This window comes from Chiloscyllium plagiosum, unplaced genomic scaffold (assembly GCF_037043375.1).
Source record: "Chiloscyllium plagiosum isolate Xiang-an unplaced genomic scaffold, Cpla_swu_hap1 HiC_scaffold_27, whole genome shotgun sequence".
Taxonomy (NCBI): domain Eukaryota; kingdom Metazoa; phylum Chordata; class Chondrichthyes; order Orectolobiformes; family Hemiscylliidae; genus Chiloscyllium; species Chiloscyllium plagiosum.
In genome coordinates this window covers 47,720,704-47,745,436 of record NW_028270165.1, presented here as the reverse complement: position 1 = coordinate 47,745,436, position 24,733 = coordinate 47,720,704, and the positions used below count along the sequence as shown (strand labels likewise).

Here is a 24,733-nt window from a genome sequence, read left to right as displayed (position 1 = left end):
GAGTAGATTAATTTAACATATCAGGTCAGCATTGACACGTTGGACCGAAGGGTCTGTTTCCATGCTGTACGTGTCTCTGACTATTGGTCCTGATGTAAGTTTGAAATAGAGTCCAACTAACTTTGAATAGTTCAATCTTGTTGCGCTCACCTCCTGAAAAGTTTCAAATGAATCCCTCCGAGCGATACTGTTTAAACATGCTGAGTTGCACAAAGTATCCCATCAAGTTCAACACAAACCCAGAGTTGAAGAAGTCAGAAGTCAGAACACCAAGGGGACCAAAACTCATCACAATATTCCAGGTGCAGCCTCATCAACGTCCTGTATAACTACAACATAATTTGCCAACATCTATACTCAATTCCCCAACTGATGAAGGCCAGTGTGCTGAAACCTTTCTTCACTGCCTTGTGTACCGATGTAATCAGAATATAGGACCTACTTTAAACTGATGCACAATCTAGCTACTGGGTGCCCAGAAGCAGAGTAGTGCTGCGTGAGTGTGCTGGGCACGTAACCCAGAGGTCGATGGGTCAAAATCGTGTGATGCTATTGCTCAATGTCTCTGTAGGCTGCTTTCATTTGCAAAGGTGCTCTGTTCTGTATCTTACCTTTGCATCTGCTTCCCAAAGCTTCTTCAGTGGAGGAGTGGCAGTGGCATCAATCTCCCGGAGCTGGAGGAAGGTCCGAGCTCCAAGAAGCGGAGGGTAAGGCTGGAGACTGGATTTGCTCAAGGCTTGTATCTATTAACTCATTTAAATGGTACCTACTGTATGGTGCTATGGTTTACATTAAAACCGGAGGATCATATCAGAGTGTTTACCTTTAGCAGTGGTAGTTGGTAAAATGCACTCCCTAGAGGAGCACCCTTTGTGATGCCCCTTTTCTTGCCTTCTGCCCTTCCCCCATTTCTTATCTCCCATCTTGATTTTATATAATTTTTTGGTCAAATTTAATTTCATATTAATCAGTCTTGGTATTCACTGTGTGCTTTGAATTTGTTCGAATATTGTAAGTCAAAATTAATGCTGTAATTTCATTTCTGATGTCAGAGTTTGACATTGAATGTGCAGGTGTGAATACCAGTAAGTTGTGAAAATAAATCAAGCACTTGTGGTTTTTAACAAAAAGAGAGGTTCACTGATATTCATGGCATTGTCTCATTTGGGAGTGATGATTCAAATCTAACCAACAAACCGTTTCATGTAGTTACCCAATTTAATTAAAGTTTCCACTTTCCGCTTTCTGAAGTCTTATGCCACACCATTACTCCAGCCACCTTTTAAGAATCCTTTCAACCTGTTTTTCTAACAATTGTGGAGGTGACCAAAAGCAAACATTTCACTCCTCCTCAATGTCGCATTTCTCCATAATCCTCAATTCCCTTTCTGATTTAAAAAAATGAGCCATTTTGTCATGTTGTCTATGTTACAAACAGCCGAGTGCACTTGGTTTCTGAATTGAAATTTGGCCATTGAAGTGAACAGGATTAATATTTATCGATGGCTAGCTATGTATGCACTGACTGTAATTATCCACCAATATGATGTCTTTTGTTCCACCTAAACTGGAAACATTGATCTGTGTTTATATTGCAGTCGGATGTAGAAAATCATCCCAGCAATCTTCACGTTATTGTAGTTTACTGTGGCCATAACAGAATTGCGCGGCAGTTTGATGGGACTAAAACTTGGATGGGAAAAATGTAGATTGATGAGAAGTCAAAATGGCAGAGTCTCTGGCCACAATCAATCTGTCTGGCTTGATTATATGAGTGGCGGCTCTTCAAGAGCAACTTCCACTCCATCACTTCAACCAGCAAGAGGAGATAAGTGTGAACACAACATTCCAAATGTGATATATACGCATTGCTTCGATGTTATTGATCAAAATCCTGGAACTCGCTCCTGAACCTTTATTATAGACCACATCATATTTGTGAAGTAATTTAAGAGGCAGCTCACCACCACTTTTTCAAGGACAGTTTGGGAAGACTTTCTGGCAGAGCAAATGATATTCACATGATATTGGAAACACTCTAATCGTATGGATAGATGATTGGCTAACCAATGAAACAGTAGGGATAGGGGCATGTTCAGGATCGCAACTTGTAACTAGCAATGTGCCACAGGGATCAGTGCTGGGCCCAAAATTATTTACATTATGTATATGAATTACTTGGATAAGTAAAGTGAATGTACTATTGCCAAGACTGCAGTAGAGACAGTTGATTGGAATGCAGGTGGGGTGGATGACGTGAGAGGGATATCGACAGGTTCAGCAAATGAGCAAAACCTTGGCCGATGGAATAGAATGTGGGAAAATGAGGTTGTGCACTTTGCCAGGAGGAAAAGTGCTGAATGTTAAATGGAGAAAGCTGCTGAATCGGAGGATTTCCAAGCTCGCATCCAAGTTCAGTGAGTAATAGGGAAGGTAAATGGGATGTTAGTTTTTAAATGGAGTATAAAAGTAGGGAGGTTATAGTGAACCTAAATCAGACACCAATTAGGCCACAACTGAACACTGGGAGGAGTTTTGGGTTATTTAGCTGAGGAAAGATATACCGGCATTGGAGGCAGTCCTGAGAAGGCTGACCAGGATGCTGTCAGGGATGGAAATAATGTCTTATGAGGAGACATGAATTCGTTCGGCCTGTGTTTAATAGAAGTTAGAAGATTTCGAGGTAACCTTATTGTCAGAAATAAGATTCTGAGGAGACGTGACAGGCTAGATGTGGGAAAGTTTACCCTTGTGGGTGAGTTTAGAACCAAAGGGAATAACTTGCAAATAAGGGATTGCATGTTTAGGACAGCTGTTGAGCCTGGATTGTTAAGTGCATTCAAAACTAAGACACATTTTTTTAAATCAGAAAGGGAATTGAGGATTATGGGGAAACAGCGGGAAAGTGAAGTTGATGTTTACCAGAAGAATCGTCGGAACCAAAATGCGACATCCCATGAATGAATAAAGGAAAATAGTCAGGAGAAAAATGCCATTGAAGGGAAGATTGGGATCTAGTGATAATGGTTGAGCAACCCAGAGATCTAGGTCTTCTGAGAACACAAATTCAAATCCCATCATGGCTGCTGGTGGAATTTATGTTCAACTCAAAGAGATCTGGAAGTGAACGTTTCTCTCAGTCCTGGCAACCAGGAAACAGTTATTCACTAAAATAATGAATTGCAGATGTTGGAGATCAGAAACAAAAAGCAAAATTGCTGGGGAAACGCAGCAGGTCTGGCAGCATCTGTGGAGAGAAACCAGTTAACGTTTTGAATCCAGCCAAGTTTTGAAGGACCACTGGACTCAAAGCAGGAACACTGTTGTCTCTTCATAGATGCTACCAGAACTGTTGTGTTTCTCCTGAAACTGTCCTTTTTAGGGCAGGAAATCTACCATTCATGAATCCTGCATGCATGTATGCACGTGTGTGCGCACACAGACAGACACACACACACACACACACACACACACACACACACACACACACACACACACACACACACACACACACACACACACACACACACACACACACACACACACACACACACACACACACACACACACACACACACACACCTTGTGACTCCAGACCTACTATAATGTGGTTGACTCTCAACTGCCTTCTAGCATGTAGTCACAATTACTCTGTCCAAGGGCCATGAGGGACAATGAGCAAATGTTGGATGTGCTCGCAATCATCACAGCCCATAAAATATTTTCTCATAACTGAAAAAAAACATAGATTAATGAAGGACAGCCAAAACAAAGTGCTATGGGAAAGTCATGCCCAACTAGCCTGATTTGCTTATAGTTATACTTTTTAAAATCCTCTTCAGAGAGGACATTGATTACACCACTGTTGGAATACTGCATGCAATTCTGGGCTCTCTGCTACAGGAAGGAGGTTGCAAAACTTGAAAGGGTTCAGAAAACATTTACAAGGATGCTGCCAGGGTTGGAGGGTTTGAGCTAAAGGAAGAGGCTGAATCGACTGGGTTCATTTTCCCGGAAGTTTTGAAGGGTGAGGGGTGACTTTATAGATGTTTATAAATTCATGAGGGCATGGATAGGGTAAATTGGAAAGGTCTTTTACCTGGGGTGGGAGAGTCCAAAACTAGATTGCATAAGTTTAAAGTTATTGGCAAATGCAGTTTAACACAGCTAAGTATGAGGTCTTACATTTTGTATAGTCAAACCAAGGTAGGATTTACATGGTGAATGGTACCTCCTTGAGTGTAGTTGAACAGAGGGATTTTGAAGTTCAGGTTTTGGCACACTGGACTTCATCAGTGATGGCATTCAGTATAATACACCAAATTAGAGGAGAGATATGCACCAAATATTAACGTCTACCAACAAGCATCAATGCTGTTTAATATGCAGTATTTTGAACCAAGAGATCTCGGGTTGCGGGTTATTAGCTCCTAGAAAATTGAGTCGTGGGTAGACAGGGTGGTGAAGATGGCTTTTGGCAGGCTTGCTTTCATTGGTCAGAGCATTGAGCACAGGAGTTGGGACGTCTTGTTGCAGCTGTCACACATGCCACACAACAACGATAGGCGTGACGCTGCCCCCCTCTGACTGGCTGTCCCTTTGAATATCTGGGGGAATATTAGAGCCATCTGCCTGTGTTTGGCTCATATGTAATTATCCAAATAATTTTAAACATTGTAACATTACCTGCATCCACCACTTCCTCTGACAGTTCATTCCACAGATGAATCACCTTCAATGTCAAAACAGTTGAAACCCCCCACCCCACCCCGTCCTTTTAAAATCTTCTCCCTCTCATCTTAAAAATATACTCCCAAATTTTGAACTCCCCTACCCTTCTGGAAAAGACACTGGTTATTCATCTTATCTTTGTCCCTCATGCCTTCATAAACCTCCATAACCTCCACCCTCAACCTTCTACACTCCAGTGTATAAAGGTCCCAGCCTATGCCGTCTATAAATCATTCTGGCACACCATAGTTAAAAAAGGTGATCTTTAAGAATTGACTGAAAGGGCAGTCAAGATTCAACCAGCTGACAGTGGATCTGAAATCACATGTAGATCAGACCAGGTTCGAACAGCAGGAAACCAGAGAAGCTTTTACAGCAAGCCAGAACGGTTTCATCATTAGACTCTTAATTTCAGGTTTATATTGAATTCAGATTCCACCATCTGCTGTGGCAGGTTTTGAACCCAGGCCCCCAGAACATTAGCTGGGTGAATAGTCTGGTGACAATAAAGTCAGCCATCACCTCCACTGAACACATTGGCATATTGTGATTAGAGGTAACAGAGGAGCAAGAGGTTTCAGCAGCTGTTAAGTTGTAGATAATACACAAGGGAGCATCAGCACTCTCAGTAATGGCACATACTGAAGCCAGGACCTGTTTCAGAGGTAAGGGCTCGGGAACCATAAGAAATAGGAACAGGAAAATGCCATTCAACCCCTTGAGCCTGCTTCTCCATTCAATAGGATTGTGGCTGATCTGACATTCCCCAAATGCACTTTCCTGCCCTTTTCCTGTAACTGTTCATCCCCCGACTGATCACGAATCTATCGGTCCTAGTTTTAAATGTGACATGAAGGCTGTCAACAGAGTTACTGGGATGGGTGAGGGTCGTGGGGTGGGGGCTCAGGTCGAACTTGAGGACTAAAATAATGGCTTCATACTTCACAATATTTAATTAAGGGAATGTTTATAGTTTATAGTTAAAAATTCCTGAAGAAGGGCTTATGCCCGAAACGTCGATTCTCCTGCTCCTTGGACGCTGCCTGACCTGCTGCGCTTTTCCAGCAACACATTTTCAGCTCTGATCTCCAGCATCTGCAGTCCTCACTTCCTCCTAGAGAATCCCATGGAGTCTCACAGAGTGACACAGATGTACAGCACGGAAACAGACCCTTCAGTCCAACTCGTCCATGCAGACCAGGTATCCTAACCTAATCTAGTCCCATTTACCAGCACTTGGCCCAAATCTCCATCAAACCTTCCTATTCATATACACATCCCGATGCATTTTAAATGCTGTAATTATACACCCTCCATCACTTACTCCAGCAGCTCATGACGTAAAGCATTACCCTCTGCGTGAAAAGTTTGCCCCTTAAGTTCCTTCTGTATCTTTCCTCTCCCCTTCCTAAAACTATGCCCTGTAGTTCTGGACTCCCCCACCCCAGGGAAAAGAACTTGTCTATTTGCTCTCTCAATATCCCTCATGATTTTATAAACCTCTATAAGGTCACCCCTTAGCCTCCGATGCTCCAGAGAAAACAGTCTATTCAGCCTCGCCCTATAGCTCAACTCTCCAATCCTGGCAAAATCCTTGTAAATCTTTTCTGCACCTTTTCTAGTTTCACAACATCTTTCCGATAGGAAGCAGACCAAAATTACATACAATATTCCAAACGTGGCCTGACCAATGTTCTGTACAGTGGCAACATGAGCTCCCAACATCATTCCTCGATGCTCTGACCAACAAAGGAAAGCATACCAAACGCCTTCTTTACTATCCAATCTGCCTGCGTCTCTACTTTTAAGGAACTATCAACCTGAACTCCAAGGTCTCTTTGTTCAGCAACACTTCCAAGGAACTTACCGTTAAGTGTAAAAGTCCTGCTCTGATTTGTTTTTCCAAAATGCAGCACCTCATATTTATCTACATTAACCTCCATCTGCCATTCCTCAGCACATTGGCCCATCTGATCAAGGTCCCGTTGTAATCTGAGGTAACCTTCTTTGCTGTCCACTACACCTCCAATTTTGGTGTCATCTACAAACGTACTAACTATACCTCCTCCTTTTACATACACATCATTTATATAAATGACAAAAAGTAGCGGATCCAGCATCTATCCTTGTGATACACCATGGGTCACAGGCCTTCAGTCTGAAAAGCAACCCTCCATCACCACCCTCTGTCTTCTGCCTTCTAGCCAGTTCTGTATCCAAATGGCTAGTTGTCCCTGCATGCCATGAGATTAAACCTTGCTCACCAGTCTCCCATGAGGAACCTTGATGAACGCCTTCCTGAAGTCCAGAGGGATCACGTCCATCACTCGTCCCTCATCAATCCACTTTGTACTTCTTCAAAAAACTCAATCAAATTCGTGAGACATGATTTCCCAAGCATAAAGCCATGCTGACAATCACTAATCAATTCTTGCCTTTCCAAATACATGTAAATCCTATCTCTCAGGATTCTCTCCAAAACCTTGCCCATCACGGATGTCAGGCTCACCGGTCTATAGTTCCCTGGCTATTCCTTACCACCTTTCTTAAATAGTGCCACCCTCTAGCCTTCCGGCACCTCACCTGTGATTATTGATGATAAAAACATCTCAGTGAAAGGCCCAGCAATCACTTCCCCAGTTTCCCACAGAGTTCTAGGGTACTCCTGATCAGGTCCTTGGGATTTATCCACTTTTATGCATATCAAGATATCCAGCAATTTCTCATCTGTAATATGGGCATTTTTTCAACATGTCACCATCTACTTTCTCACATTCTATATCTTCCATGCCCTTCTCCACAGTAAACACTGATGCACAATATCCGTTCAGTATCACAACCCACCCCCCACCCCCCCCGCCCCCATCTACTGCAGCTCCACACAAAGGCCGCCTTGCTGATCTTTGAGGGGCCCTATTCTCTCCCTTGTTATCCTTTTGTCCTTAAGGTATTAATAAAAACCCTTTGGGTTATCCTTAACTCTATTTGCCAAAGCTATCTCATGTCCCCTTTTTGCGCTCATTATTTCCCTCTTAAGTATGCTCGTAGATGCCTTTATACTCTAAGGATTCACTCGATCTCTCTGTCGATACCTGATGTATGCATTCTTCTTTATCTTAACCAAAATCTAATTTTCTCTAGTCATCCAGCATTCCCCAACCTACCAGCCTTTCCTTTCACCCTAACAGGAATATACTGTGGCTGGACTCTTGTTATCTCATATTTGAAGGCTTCCCATTTTCCAGCAGTCCTTTAACCTGCGAACATCTGCCCCCAATCAGCTTTTGAAAGATCTTGCCTAATACCTGAGTCTTCCTCCAATTTAGAACCTCAACTTTTAGATCTGTTATATTATTTTCAATCACTTTTCTAATGTTAATAGAATTATGGTTGCTGTCCCTTAGGTTTTGCACCCACGCCAGTATGTAAATCCACATTGTGAATCAGTAAATGTCCTTGTACACACTTAACAAATTCCTCTATTTGGCGGATAAGTAAATGGGCAGGAGTATACCTTGGATCCACTCTTCCTTCATTCCTATCAACCCTCCCCCCATTCCCACCCCAATAGTCCAACGGCACTTTCCCATGCAACTGCCGAATGTGTGACACCAGCCCATTTACCTGCTCCCTCCTCACTAGCTAAGGGCCCAAACTTACCTTCCAGGTGAAGCGGCACTTTACCTGCACTTCCCACAACCCAGTCTACTGCATTTGCTGCTCACAATGTGGTCTCATCTACATTGGGGAAAACGAAGCATAAACTGGGTGACTGCTGCACAGAACGTTCTGCCCGCAAAAAAGACCCTGAGCTTCCAGTTGCCTGCCAATTCCACACCACACCCTGTTCCCTGGCCAATATCTCTGTCTCAGGTTTGCTGTATTGTTCCAGCGAAGCTCAGCACCAGCAGAACGAAGAGTACCGAATATTACACTTGGGGAGCATACATCCCTCCGGTCCCAATATCGAATTCAATAATTCTAGGGCCTGAAATCCATAGTATCCTGGTCCCTTCCACACACACCAAGCCTTGTTATCACATAGTCTGTCATTACACACTACCTATTCTTAGCCATGAACACTCTCCATTCACCCTTCCACGCAGATCGTTATCAACTCCCTTTCCTGTCCAACAGTTCTTCCCTCGCTTTTGGGTCTGTCCTGATCTATCATTTACTGCATCCGCCTTCCTCCCACGCTATCTCCTGCATATATACCAACGTTTTCCCAATCACCATCAGTTCGAGAGAAAGGTCACCGGCAACTACTGTGTTTTTTGTTTCTGATATACAGCATCCCAGTTCTTTCAGCTTTTTATTGAGGTAGAGTTGGAAATTGTTTCGAGAGAAAGAAGGAGAGGGGGAGAGACAGAACAGACATGAACTGTTGATCTCCGTTGTAACTCATACGTAAAATCATTGTTGCGATCACTTCCCTTAAGCATGAATAGCGATCAAATGGCATCCGTGAGCTTGTGGCGCAACGGTAGCGCGTCTGACTCCAGATCAGAAAGTTGCGTGTTCGAATCACGTCAAGCTCACTGACATCAGCTTCTTACATTTCAAATCAAGAAAGGAGTCGGTTCCCTCCAGATTACTGTTGAGCCAAATCTTCTTTCTGGAAACTTTTGATCACACGTGAAGCTTTGCTGTCAGTTTGATTTGTGAACACTATGTCAGGGAGGTGGTGTGCCCATTGTTTGGGCAAATGCTCAGCTCCCCCACTTCATCACGGGATTTCTACACAGCCGTCTCCCTCGGGGCAGCCGCTTCGTTCAGTTGGTGACAGCACGGTGTGAATAACGTCATACTGATATTTTTACAACATAATCCAGAGACTCCCAGCTTTATGTTTCAATCTATCAGGAGAGTGATAGCGAGTTCAGATAGAAATGTTTCCCACCAACAGCAAATCCTTTCCTCTCTCTGCACACAGTTAAAATTATCTTTATTCAACAGGAGAAGCGGAAACTACAGTCTGGCATCCTCTCTCCACATTAGCGGTGAGCCTGAATTTTATAAACGGTGTCAGTAAAATCCAGTGGCGGACACTGATTTGGTTCAGTCGATTTTTTTGCCAAGCGAAATTCACCAAGAGGATGCTGCTGTGTGAAACAGCTTGGGGAATTACTGCAGGTCCTCCTGCGCATGGGACACACCGCAACTGATGTGTTTCACCTTCACCAGTTTATTCCTATCTCGGAGAAGAGAGGTTTGATGATTCGGATCATAGCAGCCAGACAGAGGACAGGAGAAGAGCACTCAGATCTTCACAAGCTTGTCACCACAGCTAGGTCATCAGGGCCCGTGTATCAGTATGTAATCTGCATCTACTGACTGGAAGCACAGCAAATTGGAGTGCTGGTGGGACTATCACACAGGAGAAAACGGCTTCGACCTATCAACTCCCAATGCGCAACTTCGCTCACCTCAACTGAATAACTGTAAACAAATTACTCAGTGATTCAAAGGAATACTCGGTTTTGAATCTGCATTGTGTCATGTACCTTTGAGAATGATGTCAAAACACCTTCATTGCTGTGATGGAGTATCCTGTTGGGCAGAATATATCCGTTGTCAAATTTCCTACGTTCTGTTGGTCCAACTCCGATTTCACTCAGAATCACAAAATGTGTGACAGCGCAGACTGAGGCTACGCAGCCCACTTTAGCTCTGCTGGCTCAACACAATATGTAAATAAGTGTCTCATTCTGTCGCCTTCTCCCTGTAAATCTGCACATTGTTACATTGAACATGCCCACCGAATTCCCTTTTGTGTCCATTGAATCTGCCTCTTTGTCACTGTCAGACAGCGACTTACTGACCCCCTCCCTGTGCGAAAACGGTCTTCCTAATGTCACTTTTACTTATTTTCCTGATGAATTTAAATCTCTGCCAAATTGTTCTCGATCCTTTCAGGCCTGGGAGCATTTTCACTGCATTATTTCCTCTGTTTGAAACCCTAATGACGTGGAAAACTTCAATCAGGCCAGCTTTCAGCCCTCTGCTCACCAAAGACAACTGCCCCAACTTTCCAATCTACCTTCATGACTGACATTCCTCATACACGGTACTATTCACTTCAACCTTTTCAGCGCTGTCTGCAATCACTTCACTTCCCCGCTTCTTGAATTATCACACTCAGAATTGAGTGTAATACAGGTGGAGATTTCATTCAGACTCGGATTGCGCGGGCGAAAAATCTGCAATACTTGTTTTCACTTTGAGCAAGTGTTTCCCTGTGCCGTGTTCTCTGCAATGATATCTTTGTCCCATACCTAATTCAGGCAGTCGGATCTGATATAACGAAGCGGCTTTTTGAAAAAACTGACCCGGCATTTTTCCTCAGGTCAAGTTAAGAAATGAGGGTTCCCCTGGGATGGGAACCCGGCACCTTCCACACGTCTGTATTAGCTGGAAAACCCAAAGATAGCATCATACCCCGAGACCAACGAGCCAAAAACCATGTGCGTGCCCAGCTCCTGAAGCAACTGGGAGTTGCTCAGTACGAAATACATTGTACATTGCTCCCAGAGTTACAAGCAGCAAAGACTTTCAAGAACATCTGCTTCTCATTCTGTCTCCCTGCTCCCAGGACGCTGCTGTTTGTCCCGTCCCCGGGACCGGGCTGTCTCCACTGGTGGATAATTGCACCAATTTGTTTCTACTTGCAAGCTGTGCTGGTGGAAGAAGGAGCCCACTCGCTCTTCTTCTCTCTCTCTCTCACTAGTACGTGAGGCAGGAGAAGTCAGTTACAGTCATGCGTAGGAAATGGACATCTTTGAACTTGTTCCAAAGGTCCTGTTAACGGAGAGATAGAAAGATGCTGCGCTGCCGGGTCAGAGAGAAATGGACACCGGAGACTCTTCCCTCAGGTAAATTGATATGAGTGCATTTTTGTGCAGCCTGCTTGGTGTTCAGAATTTGTCTTGACACAGCAATCCTGCAGAAAGTCTTTTCTTACACGAGCGTTGATTTCTTGACTGCAGGAATGGACCAAACCAGCAAATCATGTGTTACAACTTCACCGGTTCATTGCCATCTGAGAGAAGAGGTTGAACACTTGAGATCAGAACACACCGACAGAAAACTGGACCAGACAACTCAGAGCTCCACAAGTGTGCCAGCGCAACTGTATAAATTTGACTTGTGTATCGATGTGACATCGATGCTTTCTTCGCTGGCGATTTTAAATGACTTCCTGTTGGTTGCATTATCGCTCAAACTTCACAAAACCCGTCTCATAAAGTCACGTTTTCTCATGTCTGGGAATATATTGCAAAGCAGGAAACTCGAGTTCTGAACAAACAACCTACAGGACTCAAAACGTCAGCTCTGTTTACCTTTCCACAGATGCGGCTCGACCTGTTGGCTTTCTGCAGTATTCTCTGTGTTTTTTAGGCACAAGTGCTGCTTTTCATTCAAGAACTTCAATCCCTGTCCTCTGGTAACTGACTCTGGTCAGTGGCAATTGATTCTTCTGATCATTAATCTGCCCATTCCCACCGCTTCTTCTCCCATCATTACCAACAGCCCCAGGAAATCTCCAGTTAACCTTCTTTGCTCCAAAGCGAACATTCCCAACCTTGGGAATGTGTCCCCAAAATGGAAATTCCTCATCCCTGGAAATGAAGCATGGCGTACTCTTGGGAAGAGATTTCGGGAAATTATTGTCAGTTAGGAAATGGAAAAATGTTCATGAAGCAAAACAGAAATCCCAATCGCTGAAAATGTGTTGCTGGAAAAGCGCAGCAGGTCAGGCAGCATCCAAGGAACAGGAGAATTGATGTTTCGGGCATAAGCCTTTCTTCAGGAATGGAGAAAAAGGGCTTATGGCCAAAACGTCGATTCTCCTGTTCCTTGGAAGCTGCCTGACCTGCTGCGCTTTTCCAGCAACATATTTTCAGCTCTGATCTCCAGCATCTGCAGTCTTCACTTTCTCCTCGGAAATCCCAGTCACCAGCTTTGTGAACCTTCAGAAACTCTTTGGGAAGCGGATTTAGAGGAGAATGAAAGATTAACTGTCCGACTGAGCAGAGACAGTGCAGACACCGTCCCCTTGTTGAAGAAGCCGGGAGATTGACTCTGATGCTCTCGGGACATGAACTGATCTGAGACATTGAAAGAATTGTCGTTCCTGCACATCAGGAATTCAAACCCCTTCTCGCCTCCGAACCAATAAGAGAACTCGGGAACAGGCAAAACACTGAAAGGTTCGAAGGGCGACGAACCCGGAATAAGAAAGCTAGTTCCTCGTGACATGGATGTGTCTGCAGAGGGTGGGATCAGACTGTCCCCGGTGTCTCCAAAATGAATGTCCCAGGCTTTATTATGGAAAAGTAAAACTGATAGACGACAATTGTAATTCTAGGCGGGGAGGCTGAATTATGAATTCACTAATAGCCTCCCTTAAGCGATGGGGCAGGTGGTGTGGTTCCTTGTGTCTGTGGCGCAATTGGTCAGCGTGTTCGGCTGTTAACTGAAAAGTTGGTGGTTCATAACCATCTAGGGGCAGTGTGTTCGCTGCTCTCCCTCCAGCTGCGCAGTCGTGTGTTTTTAATGGGGTCAGGCAAAGAATTTCCAGAACGCTGCTTCTCATTCTGTCTTCCAGCTGCCATTTGTCCCGTCTTCAGGAACCGGCTTCTCTCTACTGGCAGAAAATTAAGCCGTTTTGTTTCTAAACTTTTCTCTGACACCTGAGTGACCAGTGACAAGCATTGCCCTCCTCAACAGAGAAGAGGAGAAGACCACGCAGACCTCCACGAGGGTGTCATCTCAACTGTGCACATTGGGCCAGTATATCAATGTGAAATATTTTTGTAGAAGTGTTTTGGGAAGCAGATGAGAAGGCGAGGTGCACAACAGTGCGCCGTTATACGGGAAAGCTGCTGAAGACGACATTGAGTGAATGGGAGAGATGGTTTCCCTTCTGGGTTATGCTCCCATCACGCACCGGCAGACATATCGCCGACACGCAAATATAAACTCTCTAAATTCCCACATTCTGTTTTATCGAAGTGTGATTTTGCTGAAAAGCACAAAATTTCAACACTCGCAAAATTCAAACTTTAACAAAGTGCTCATAGATATACTTTGCGAACACCTGGAAAACATTCTTCCAAACGTACCTGGGGAATTTCGGTTTGAGGGCTCTTGAATTTTAAGTGGAAGGATGGGAAGTTTGCCTCGAGGATGCGTAATGTAGAGATGTGTTCCCCATGTTAACTGGTAGAGATTGGCCATCTCAGTGCTTCCCGATGCAGGGCTGCCCTGATCCACCGGGAGGTTTTTTGATAAACTGTCCCGGGAGCTTCGAGCTGACCGTGACGTCATAGAGCGAGCCCCCGGTGATGGCCTGCAGCTGCTGTGACACAATGATGATGCTGGCCCCGGAACATGAATACGAATTAGTTCATGAGTCACGTGGTACTGAATCATTGAATGGAGTGTTCTTCCAACTTCACGGATTTATATATAAGAGGAGGTAAATGGGCAGGGCTTAGACCTCGGCTCCACTCTTCCTTCACTCACAACACCCCACACCCACCTCCCATAGTCCCACTTTCCCCTGCAACCGCCGAATGTGTAACACCTGCCCATTTACCTGTTCCTTCCTGAATATCCAAGGGCTCGAATATACCTGCCAGGTCAAGCAGCACTTTGCCTGCACATTTGCCACAACCTAGTCCACTGCATTCGCTGCTCACAATGTAGTTTCCCCAACGTAGCATAAACTGGGTGACTGTTTCGCAGAACATCTCAATTCTGCCCGCAAAAAAGGCCCTGAGTTTCTGCTTTCCTGCCACTTTAACACGCCACCCTGTTCCCTGGCCAACATCTCAGTCTCAGGCATGCAGCAGTGCTCCAGCAAAGCTCAGCTCCAGATGGAAGAACAACGCCTCATTTTCCACTTGAAGACCCTGCAGCCCCACCTACAGTTCGATGATTTAGGGCCTGAAATCCGCCATGTCCTATTCTCTCCTATTCACGTAATGTCGTCTTTAGCAGCTTTCCTGTCTAAGGGCGCTCTGTTCTTCACCTCGCCTTCTCATTTGCTTCCCAAAAACACAACACAAATATTTCACATTGATAAACTGGCCCAATGTGCACAGTTGAGGTGACACACTCGTGGAGGTCTTCGTGGTCTTCTCCTGTTCGCTGTACCCTATGTTGAGGAGGGCGATGCTTGTCACTGGCCACCTGGGTATCAGAAAAATGTTTAGAAACAAAACGGTTGAATTATCTGCCAGTGGAGAGAGCCCGGTTCCTGGGGAAGGTACAAATAGCAGCAGGGAGACAGAATGAGAAGCAGCTGTTCTGGAAACTCTTTGCCGCTTGCAATTCTTAGAGCAATGTCAAATGTATTTCACACTGAGCAAGTCTCAGCCAGTTCCAGAGGTCGGGCTGTTACGGGCGATGGGGTGCGCCTGGTATCTCGCTCGTTGGTCTAGGGGTATGCATTTCGCTTTGGGTCTTCTACTACTCCGACTTGCCAGAGATGCGGTGCTTGAGGAATGTCAGCAATGAAGCGAAATTGGAAAATTGGGACTGCCCTCCACGGAGAACAGAAGCCTTGCAAATCATGAGAGGCCTAGACACAGGAAATAATGTTGTGAAAATGCTCCCACGCCTGAAAGGATCCACAACGATTCGGCAGAGTTTTAAAGTCAGGAGGGAAAGAAGTAAAAGTGACATTAGGAAGAACGTTTTCGTACAGGGAGTGGTTAGGGTCAGTAAGTCCCTGTCTGATATTGACAAAGAGGAAGATTCAATGGACCCGAAAGGGAATTCGGTGGTCATGTTCAGATGTGCAGATTTACACGGAAAAGGCAAGAGAATGTTACGAATTGAGACACGCGTTTACTTACGGTGTAGAACCAGCAGATCGAAGGTGGGCCGCATGGCCTCCGTCTGCGCTGTGACACATGTTGTGATTCAGTGTGAAATCACAGTTCGATCAACAGAATGTGGGAATTTAGAAAACAGTTTATATTTACACAGCCTCCATTCGTCTGCGCAATAGCATATTACACGACAGCAGTGGAGGTCTTTGACATCAGTCTCGAACGTGCCTGCCGCGTGCCAGGCGAAAGGCTGAAAGGATCTATGGAAAACACGCCACGTGGGAAAGTAGAGTGTCGCAGCGGGAGGGTGCTGGGTTCATGTCCCTCGATCGAAACTATCGTCTGCTATTGCTTCCCTTTGTAACGGTACTCTGTTCTATATCTTGCCTTTTCCTCTGCTTCCCAAATCTTCGAGCATCTGAGCTGAATATGTCACTAAACACTGGCCCAACTTACACAATTGAGGGGAAGTGCTTGTGGAGATTTGAGTTGCTTTCCGCCAGTCTGCTCTGAACTGAATCCTAACAACTCTTCTCTGAAATGGGAATGAGCTGGTGAAGTTGAAACAATTCGAATTCGAATCCCTACACTGCGGAAACAGGCCCTCCTGCTCAACAAGTCCTTGTCAACCCTTCGAAGAGTAACCCACCCAGACCCGACATTTACTTCTGATTGATGCGCCTAACCTACCGACCTCCGGGTACTATAGGGCAGTTTAGCATGGTCAGTCCACCTAACCTGCACATCTTTCGACTGTGGAAGGAAACCGGAGCACCGCAGGAAACCCACGCAGACACGGGGGGATTGAACAAACTCCACACAAACAAGCCGCACAAGGGTAGGATCGAATTCAGGTACCGTTCTGAGACAGCAGTGTTAACCACTGAGCCGCAAAGCCACATTATTTGCGGTCGTATTCATTCCCTGCAGTAGTTCCCCACCCCGGTTCAGACGTGAATGACAGGACGATCAGCATTTCGAAAGCAGCATCACCATACAGACACAGTTCCCATGATGAGGACACATATCACCGATCGCGAATCACCTCAGAGAGATACAAGTGACAGAGAGTCGCATGGAAATGATGGATTGAACGGCTTCCGGCTGCGGCGGAATGACGTCACGTGTTTATGCCGCCCCTCTCCCTGTCTCTGGGACAAAGCGGCTGAGGGAGAAACAATGGCTCATTTTCAACTTCATCTGGGACATTTGGTGCTCAGATGTTCACTGCTGCCCGTTCGCAGCACAGAAACAGACGCCCATGTTAGATAAGTCTTTCTGCAGGATTACTGTGTGAATTCTGAGCACCGAGCAGGCTGCACACAAATGCACTCATATGAATTTACCTGAGGGAACAGTTTCCGGTATCCATTTCGCTCTGTCCCACCAGCACAGCATCTTGCTGTCTCATTGATTACAGACCTTTGTAATGTAGTTAAAACTTGCCCATTTCCTCCGCATTAGTGTAACTGACGTCTCCCATCCCAAGTGATTGAGAGAAAGCAGAAGGGCGAATGGGCTCTGCCCTCCCCCTGAACAGTTTGCAAGTCGAAACAAAAATGGTTTATTTATCCGCCAGTGGAGAGGGTCCAGTTACTGGGAACGAGACAAACAACAGCGTCCTGGGCGCAGGGACACGGAATGAGAAGCAAATGTTGTGGAATCTCTTTGCTGCTTGCGATTCCTGGAGCAACTCAAACGTTTTTCACACTGAGCAAGTCTCAGCTGCTTAAGGGGAGGGCGCTTGGAGCGTCTGGGGTCAGGGAAGCGCGCGTCGGGGGCGGCCAGTGGCTCGTTGATCTAGCGGTATGATTCTCGCTTCGGGCCTACACTAAGATGGATTTGTGAGAGATCCCGGGTTCGAATCCCGGACGAGCCCTCGTTGCTTAGGTTGCCTTGTGCCGAAACGCCGGTGCAATTTTCTCAAAAAGCACATTTATTAAACGAGATCGTACTGCCTGAAGGAGGGATGGGGCCGAGCTCCCATTACAGCGAACAGGGTAAAAGGAAACACTTGCTCAAAGTGAAAACAAGCATTGCACATCGTTCGCCCGCGCAGGCCGACTCTGAATGAATCCTCCAGCTGCATTATTGCTCAATTGTGAGCGTGAAATTTCAGGAAGCGGGGAAGTGAAGTGATTGGAGGCAGCGCTGAACAGGTTGACGTTAATGGTGCCGTGTATGAGGATTGTCCGCAATGAAGGTAGATTGGAAAGTTGGGACAGTTCTCCTTGGAGAACGGTAGGTTGAAAGCTGGCCTGATTGACGTTATTCAAGTCATGAGGGTCGAGACACAAGAATAAAGTAGTTCAAATGCTCCCACGCCTGAAAGGATCGACAACGATTCAGCAGAGTTTTAAAATCACGGGGAAAAGAAGTAAAAGTGACATTAGGAAGAACGTTTTCGTACAGGGAGTGATCAGGGTCAGTAGGTGACGCAAACATCAAACACTTATGTTCCTTAACCCATGGGACAGACGGGTGGGAGTGGAAGACAAGAAGAAAGAGAGGCACAGAGTGAGCGAGAAAAGGGAGAAAAGTCAGAAAAACAGAAGTTAAGAAAAAACATAGAGAGACTGAGGAAGGGATACAATTCCATTGGGTCCCTGCTTTCTCTATGGATTCATACACTCCCTCTCATCCATTAGAGACAGGCCTTGCTCCGAGAATCTACGACAGTCTGGCTGGTTCACGGACGGTGTGGGGGTGATGGACGGTGGTTAATCGATCAAAACTGACACTAAGACTCTAACAGTACCCACACTCATTCACACACACACACACACACACAAACCCTTTGATACTCACCTCAAGCTCCATCCACATGGCAATGGGAACTATGGCTGACAGGACCTGCTTTAAATACCTTCAGGTCTATGACTTAAAGACCCTTCTGTGCCCAAAACTCAGCTCTTCTATCGAGAGTATACCTCCCCCAGGGATGGAGCATTACAAGTTGTGAGTTGAGAGGAAGCGGGGGTGGTGTGAGACCTTTGCTCTCTCTCTCTCTCTCTCTCTCTCTGAAACCCTTGGGGTGAGAGGTGAGAGGTGTCAGTTACATTAATGCGGGGAACATGAACAACTTTGATTTTGAACTTTCTCCAAGGGTCTGTTATCGGAGAGATAGAAAGATGCTGTTTTGGCAGGACAGAAAGAAATGGACACCGAGGACTCTTCGCCCAGGTAAATTCACATTGTTGTGCAGCCTTCTTGGTGTTCAGAAATCGCTTCACGCAGCAATCTTACGGAAAGTCTATTGCAAAGTGGGCATCGCTTTCTTTGCTGCGACCGCGCAGCAGTTAACATCTGAGCCCCAAGTGTCCCAGATGAAGAGAATCCGAGTGAAACCTTCACTCACTGAGAGTCATCCCCACGGCCCTGGGCTGAGGGACTGCAGGCAGTCCAACACGGAAGGGACGGTTAAAAATGAACCAGTTTTGCTCCCTCAGCCTCTCTGTCCCAGAGACAGGCAGTGGGACGGCATAAACACGGAGCATCATTTTCGCGCAGACAGGAGCCGTTCAGCCCATCGAGTCCACGGCGACTGTCTGTCACTTGTCTCTCTATCTGAGGTTATTCACAATCGGTGGTATCCGTCCTAATAGTAGGGGACTATGTCTGAGTCGTGATGCGGTTTCTGACATGCTTGTCATTCTCGTCTGAAACAGGGTGGCGAATTACTGCAAGGAATGGGCGATACCGCAAGGCATGTGTTTCAACTTTACCAGCTGATTGGCATCGCAGAGAACTGGGTTTGCGATTCAGTTCAGAGGAAACAGACAAAGTACAGAATACCACTGAGACCTCTAAACTTATGCCACTTGAATTGAGTGGATTTGTTGAGTGCATCGATATGCTACATTTGGACATTCGGTCAGTAGATGCAAAGGCAGCTTGCAGAAGAGAGCAACGATCCAAAGGAAAGCAGCTCGAGGAGACATTGAACAATAGCAGAGGATGATTTCGATACATCGACCACTGGGTTATGGGCCCAGCACGCTCCCGCTGCGCCACTCTGCTGCCGCACGCACCGTCCCTTCCACAGAACACTTCAGGTTTTCGTCTGGCACGCGGCAGGCACGTTCGAGCCTGATGTCAAAGACCTCCACTTCTGTCGTGTAACATGCTGTTTCGCAGACGTATGGAGGCTGTGTCAATATAAACTTATTTCTAAATTCCCACATTCTGTTGGTCGAACTGTGATTTCACACTGAATCACAAGATGTGTCACAGCGCAGACGGAGGCCATGCGGCCCACCTTCGCTCTGCTGGTTCTACACTTAAGTAAACGTGTGTCTCTGTTCGTTTCATTCTCTCGCCTTCTCAGCGTAAATCTGCACATCTGAACGTGACCACCGAATTCCCTTTTGTGCCCATTGAATCTTACTCTTTGTCAATGACAGACAGGGACTTACTGACCCTAACCACTCCCTGTACGAAAACGTTCTTCCTAATGTCACTTTTACTTCTTTTCATTGTGACTTTAAAATTCAGCCGAATTTTTGAGGTAGAGGTAAACAGCCAAAGATAATCACCGTCACTGCTTCCCTTCCATCGACTCAACTTTGTGAAACAGTATCTTTCACTGGCAAATAAAACACTTTTGTCCTCAGGTGCCTGCTTCATTTTGACCACGACTTCACGCCCCTCACTGTTCTAGTCTCATTTCCAAACACTTGGCTCATATCCTCAAAAGCAGTTCTGCGGGTATCTGCTTGTTCCACCCTGACAGGCAGTGGGTTGCAGATTCCCGACCAGTCCCAATGTGATTGAAATATTTCAACCCCTCCACTGGTTTGCATCTTTAAAAAAGCCGTGGAGCAATCTCCCTTTCCTTTTGACGACAGTTCTCAACTGTAGTCGGCAGGGTTCACACCTGCGTGGGGAAACCGCAATGGATTTCATGTCTATCGCATTCACCTCTCGGCCCACCAATACAGAACCACACTGACAGCTTCATTTTTCAGATCTCTCTGCCTGTGGAGCTGAGAAAGAGTGAATCATTGCAGAGTTTGTTTGAATCCAATCATTTCACAGGTTTCGAAAGGGTTAAATATATGCACATGGCGAGTCTGAAAGATGAAATGGACGTTCAGTTAAAAAGAAATACAGAAATTGCAGGAGCAAGTTAGCAGGTCAGGTAGAATCTGTAGAAAGAGAATCGGAGACAACATTTCAGAACTTTTTTTTTCCTCATCCAGGTGCAGCCAAACCTACTGAGTTGCTCCAGCAGTTTCGCTTTCTGTCTTGGACTGTTAGCATCCGCAGACCTTTACTTTAGAAATTCAATCAATTCAGAGTCTGGTTGAGGAAGCTACTATTCAATTCATAATTCAACCTGCCCCGCCCAGAATTACCATTGTCTTCTATCAGTTCAAACACAGCGAATACTGCAGAAAGCCAACGGGTCGAGCTGCATTTGTGGAAAGGTAAACAGAGCCGACGTTTTGAGTGTGTTACGGTTTTTGTTCAGAACTCAGTGTTTTGCCTCTTCCCGGAGTTGGTCCAGGTCTGTGTCTCAATTGGCAAACACATGGCAAGTGCAGTGCCGCAATGTGAAGTTATCGCCTTGGCTGTTTAAAAAAAAGCAGTGCATTGTTTAAATGGTGATATATTGGAATGTGAAGAAAGTGAGGACTAGAGGTTAAAGTCGAAAAATGTGGCACTGGAAAAGCAGAACAGGTCAGGTAGCATCTGAGGAGCAGGACAGTGAATGTTTCGGACACAAGCCCTTCATCAGGAATGATGTATGGATGTACAAAGGGGTCTCAGAGTCCCTTCACACCAGTCAATGCCAGTTGTCGGGCAGATGCAGCAGGCAATGAGCGAGGCAAGTGGTATATTACGAAGAGGAATTCAGTTCAGAAGTGGGGTCATTAAACATATTCAAGGCTAAATTCATCTGAGTTTGGAACAACAAAGAAGTGGATGGTTATGGGGTGGAGGTAAGAAAATGGTTTTAAGACCAGTACAGGTCGGTCACAGAGTATGACAGCACTGAACAGACCCTTCATCCAACTCGTCCATGCTGAGTATGTTCTCAAACTAAACTCGTCCCACCTACCAGTGTTTGGCCCATAAACCTTCGAACCTTTCATATTCATGAACTTATCCAAATGTCTTTTAAACGTTGGAACTGTACGTGTATAAAATCATGAGGGGTATGGATAGGATAAATAGACAAAGTCTTTTCCCAGGGGTGGGGGAGTCCAGAACGAGAGGGCATGGGTTTAGCATTAGAGGGGAAAGATACAAAAGAGATCTAAGGGGCAACGTTTTCACGCAGAGGATTGTACGTTTATTGAATGAACTGCCAGAGGAAGTGGTGAAGTCTAGTACGATTGCAAAATTTAAAAGGCATTTGGTTAGGTATATGAATAGGAAGGGTTTGGAGGGATATGGGGCCGTGTGCTGTCAGGTGGGACGAGATTGGGTTGGGATAGTTGGTCGGCATGGACAAGTTGGACCAAACAGTCTGTTTCTGTGCTGTACATCTCTGTGACTCTATGACTTCTTCTGGACATTCATTCTGCACTCAGACCACTCTCTTAAAAACGATCCTTGTTCTGTCTTTATAAAATCTTTCTCTACTCACCTCAAAATATTTGCTCCCTGATCCTGAAACCCCCAGCTGAGGGAAAGGACACCTGCTGTTCACCTCATCCGTATCCCTCATGATTTTATAATCCTCTATATGCAGTGTGTAGTGGCTCATTGAAATAATGTCCTGATACAGCTTCGTTTGTGGGTGTTGGGATGATTGCTTCTGTGGTTAAGCACTTGGTTTGCGTGTGTTGTTTATCTGTAGACGCTAGTGTGAAGTTCCCTATTGACTGTTCGCTCTACTGTGACATCTAAGAATGGCACTTTGTTGTTGTTCTCCTCCTCTTCAAACCAGGAGCCCCCCTCAGGCCATAGTCTCACTATTTGGAACACCAATATACAGACTAGTCAAAGGCCTCCACTGAAAACACCAAGTCGAAGATTCACGCCACTCCATTTATTCCATCCAAGAATTCCTGAACACCAAAGACACTAAGTTAGAAGAGGATGGAATAATGATGTCATTTGACATAACAGCCCTGTTCACATCCATTAACATCAACGTGGCCAAAGAAAATTGGAACACTACTCGAAGAACGAAAGACATAAACACAGCACCAACTTCATCAGCAAAGATAGCACTATCCAGCTCGTGGAACTGTGCCTTACCCCCCACTTCATATTCTGTAACAAGCCCTCCAAACAAATCAACGAAATACCCATGAAACCACCAGTATCAGGATTCCTAGCAGAAGCAATAATGCAGAGTCTCAAACCAACAGCCCTTCAAACGATCCAACTCAAACTTTGTTGTCCGCCACAGTGATGACACTTTTGACATCAAAAAATGAAGTAAATTAGAGGAAACCTACAACACCATCAACAATATCCTTACTACATAAAATTCACAAAAGAGGAGAACAACAACAAAGTGCCATTACGAGATGTCACAGTAGAGCGAACAGTCAATGGTAAATTCAAAACAGCCTCTACAGGAAAACAATGCACACGAACCAAGTACTTAGCTACAGAAGCAATGATCCCTACACATACAAACAAGCCTGAATCAGGACACTATTTCAACGAGGCACGACACACTGCAGTAGCCAGTAACGACGAAGACCAATAAGGAACTGTACAGCGCATTTAAGGAGAATGGGTAGGCAAAAGACACACTGAGAAATACTGCCCTGACCGGGAATCGAACCCGGGCCGCAGCGGTGAAAGCGCCGAATCCTAACCACTAGACCACCAGGGAGACAGCAGCGCTTCCTTACAGCCCTATTGTATATTGCTTCCCTGCCCGGAAATCGAACCTGGGCCACGACCGTGAGAAGGTTTCCACCAATGTAATTGCTTGTATCCATTGCTCCCGATGCGGTCTCCTCTACATTGGGGAGACTGGAGACTCCTCGCAGAGTCAAGTCACAGCGCTTGAGGGAACATCTCCAGGACACCCGCAGCAATCAACCCCATCACCCTCTGGCCCAACATTTCAACTCCCCCTCCCACGCTGCCGAGAACATGCAGGTCCTGGGCCTCCTCCATCGCCGCTCACTCCCCACCCGATGCCTGAAGGAAGAACGCCCCATCTTTCACCTCGGATAAATTCAACCCCAGGACATCAATGTGGACTTCACCAGTTTCCTCATTTCCCCTCCCCCCACCTTACCTTAGTTCCAACCTTCCAGCTCAGCGCTGTCCTCATGACCTGTCCTCCCTGCCAATCTCCCTTCTCAACTGTCCGTTCCACCCTCCTCTCTGACCTGTCACCTCCATCTCCACCCCCATTCACCTATTGTATTCTTTGCTACCTTCGGCCCAGCACCCCGCCCCCCACCCCCACCCCCCCGACCCCCAATTTATCTCGTCATCACTGGAAGCGTCCTGCCTCTATTCCTGATGAAGGGCTTTTGCCCGAAACGTCGGTTTTCCTGCTCCTCGGAAGCTGCCTGACCTGCTGTGCGTTTCCAGCACCACTCTGATCAAAACTTTGGTTTCCAGCATCTGCAGTCCTCACTTTTGCCTACCCAATAAACCCAGTGTGACGATTTCACATCAACAAACTGACACTAGCAGACACAAGGTCTGCAGAAACCCTAGCCACATTACTTTACATTAAAGACATCTGTGAAATGATGTCCAGACAACTCAACCCTCTCAGCATTAAACAACAGCTAGTGAACCTTAAATACAAACAACCCGCGAACGAATGTTATTTACAAAATACCATACAAGGAAATATATACATGAACTCTGCCGCACAGTTCTCTGTGGCAAGAAATGCTGGGATGAGATAAGGAAGATTTTTTTCAGCCAAAACGAATCGGCACTAACTGGACAGCCTGTCAGGCCAGGATGGAAGATTGGAAGGGATGATCAGTTTTCTTCTTTCATAGAACATAGAACATAGAACATAGAAGAATACAGCGCAGTACAGGCCCTTGGGCCCTCGATGTTGCGCCGATCCAAGCCCACCTAAACTACACTAACCCACTATCCTCCATATACCTATCCAATGCCCTCTTAAATGCCCATAAAGAGGGAGAGTCCACCACTGTTACTGGCAGGGCATTCCATGAACTAACGACTCGCTGAGTGAAGAACCTACCCCT

The 24,733-nt window shown here is 45.7% G+C and overlaps 1 protein-coding gene and 3 non-coding genes across 4 annotated transcripts in view; 3 read left to right on the top strand and 1 right to left on the bottom strand.

The window, feature by feature from the left end:
• Window positions 1-24,733, top strand: part of LOC148143911 (uncharacterized) — a 384,436-nt gene that overhangs the window by 33,541 nt on the left and 326,162 nt on the right. The window lies entirely within an intron of this gene.
• trnaw-cca (transfer RNA tryptophan (anticodon CCA)) lies at window positions 9,201-9,272 on the top strand. Its single transcript has one exon. It is a non-coding gene; the product is annotated as a tRNA-Trp (tRNA).
• trnap-cgg (transfer RNA proline (anticodon CGG)) lies at window positions 17,365-17,454 on the top strand. The gene is given in 2 exon segments: window positions 17,365-17,400; window positions 17,419-17,454. It is a non-coding gene; the product is annotated as a tRNA-Pro (tRNA).
• trnae-uuc (transfer RNA glutamic acid (anticodon UUC)) lies at window positions 23,305-23,376 on the bottom strand. The gene has a single exon. It is a non-coding gene; the product is annotated as a tRNA-Glu (tRNA).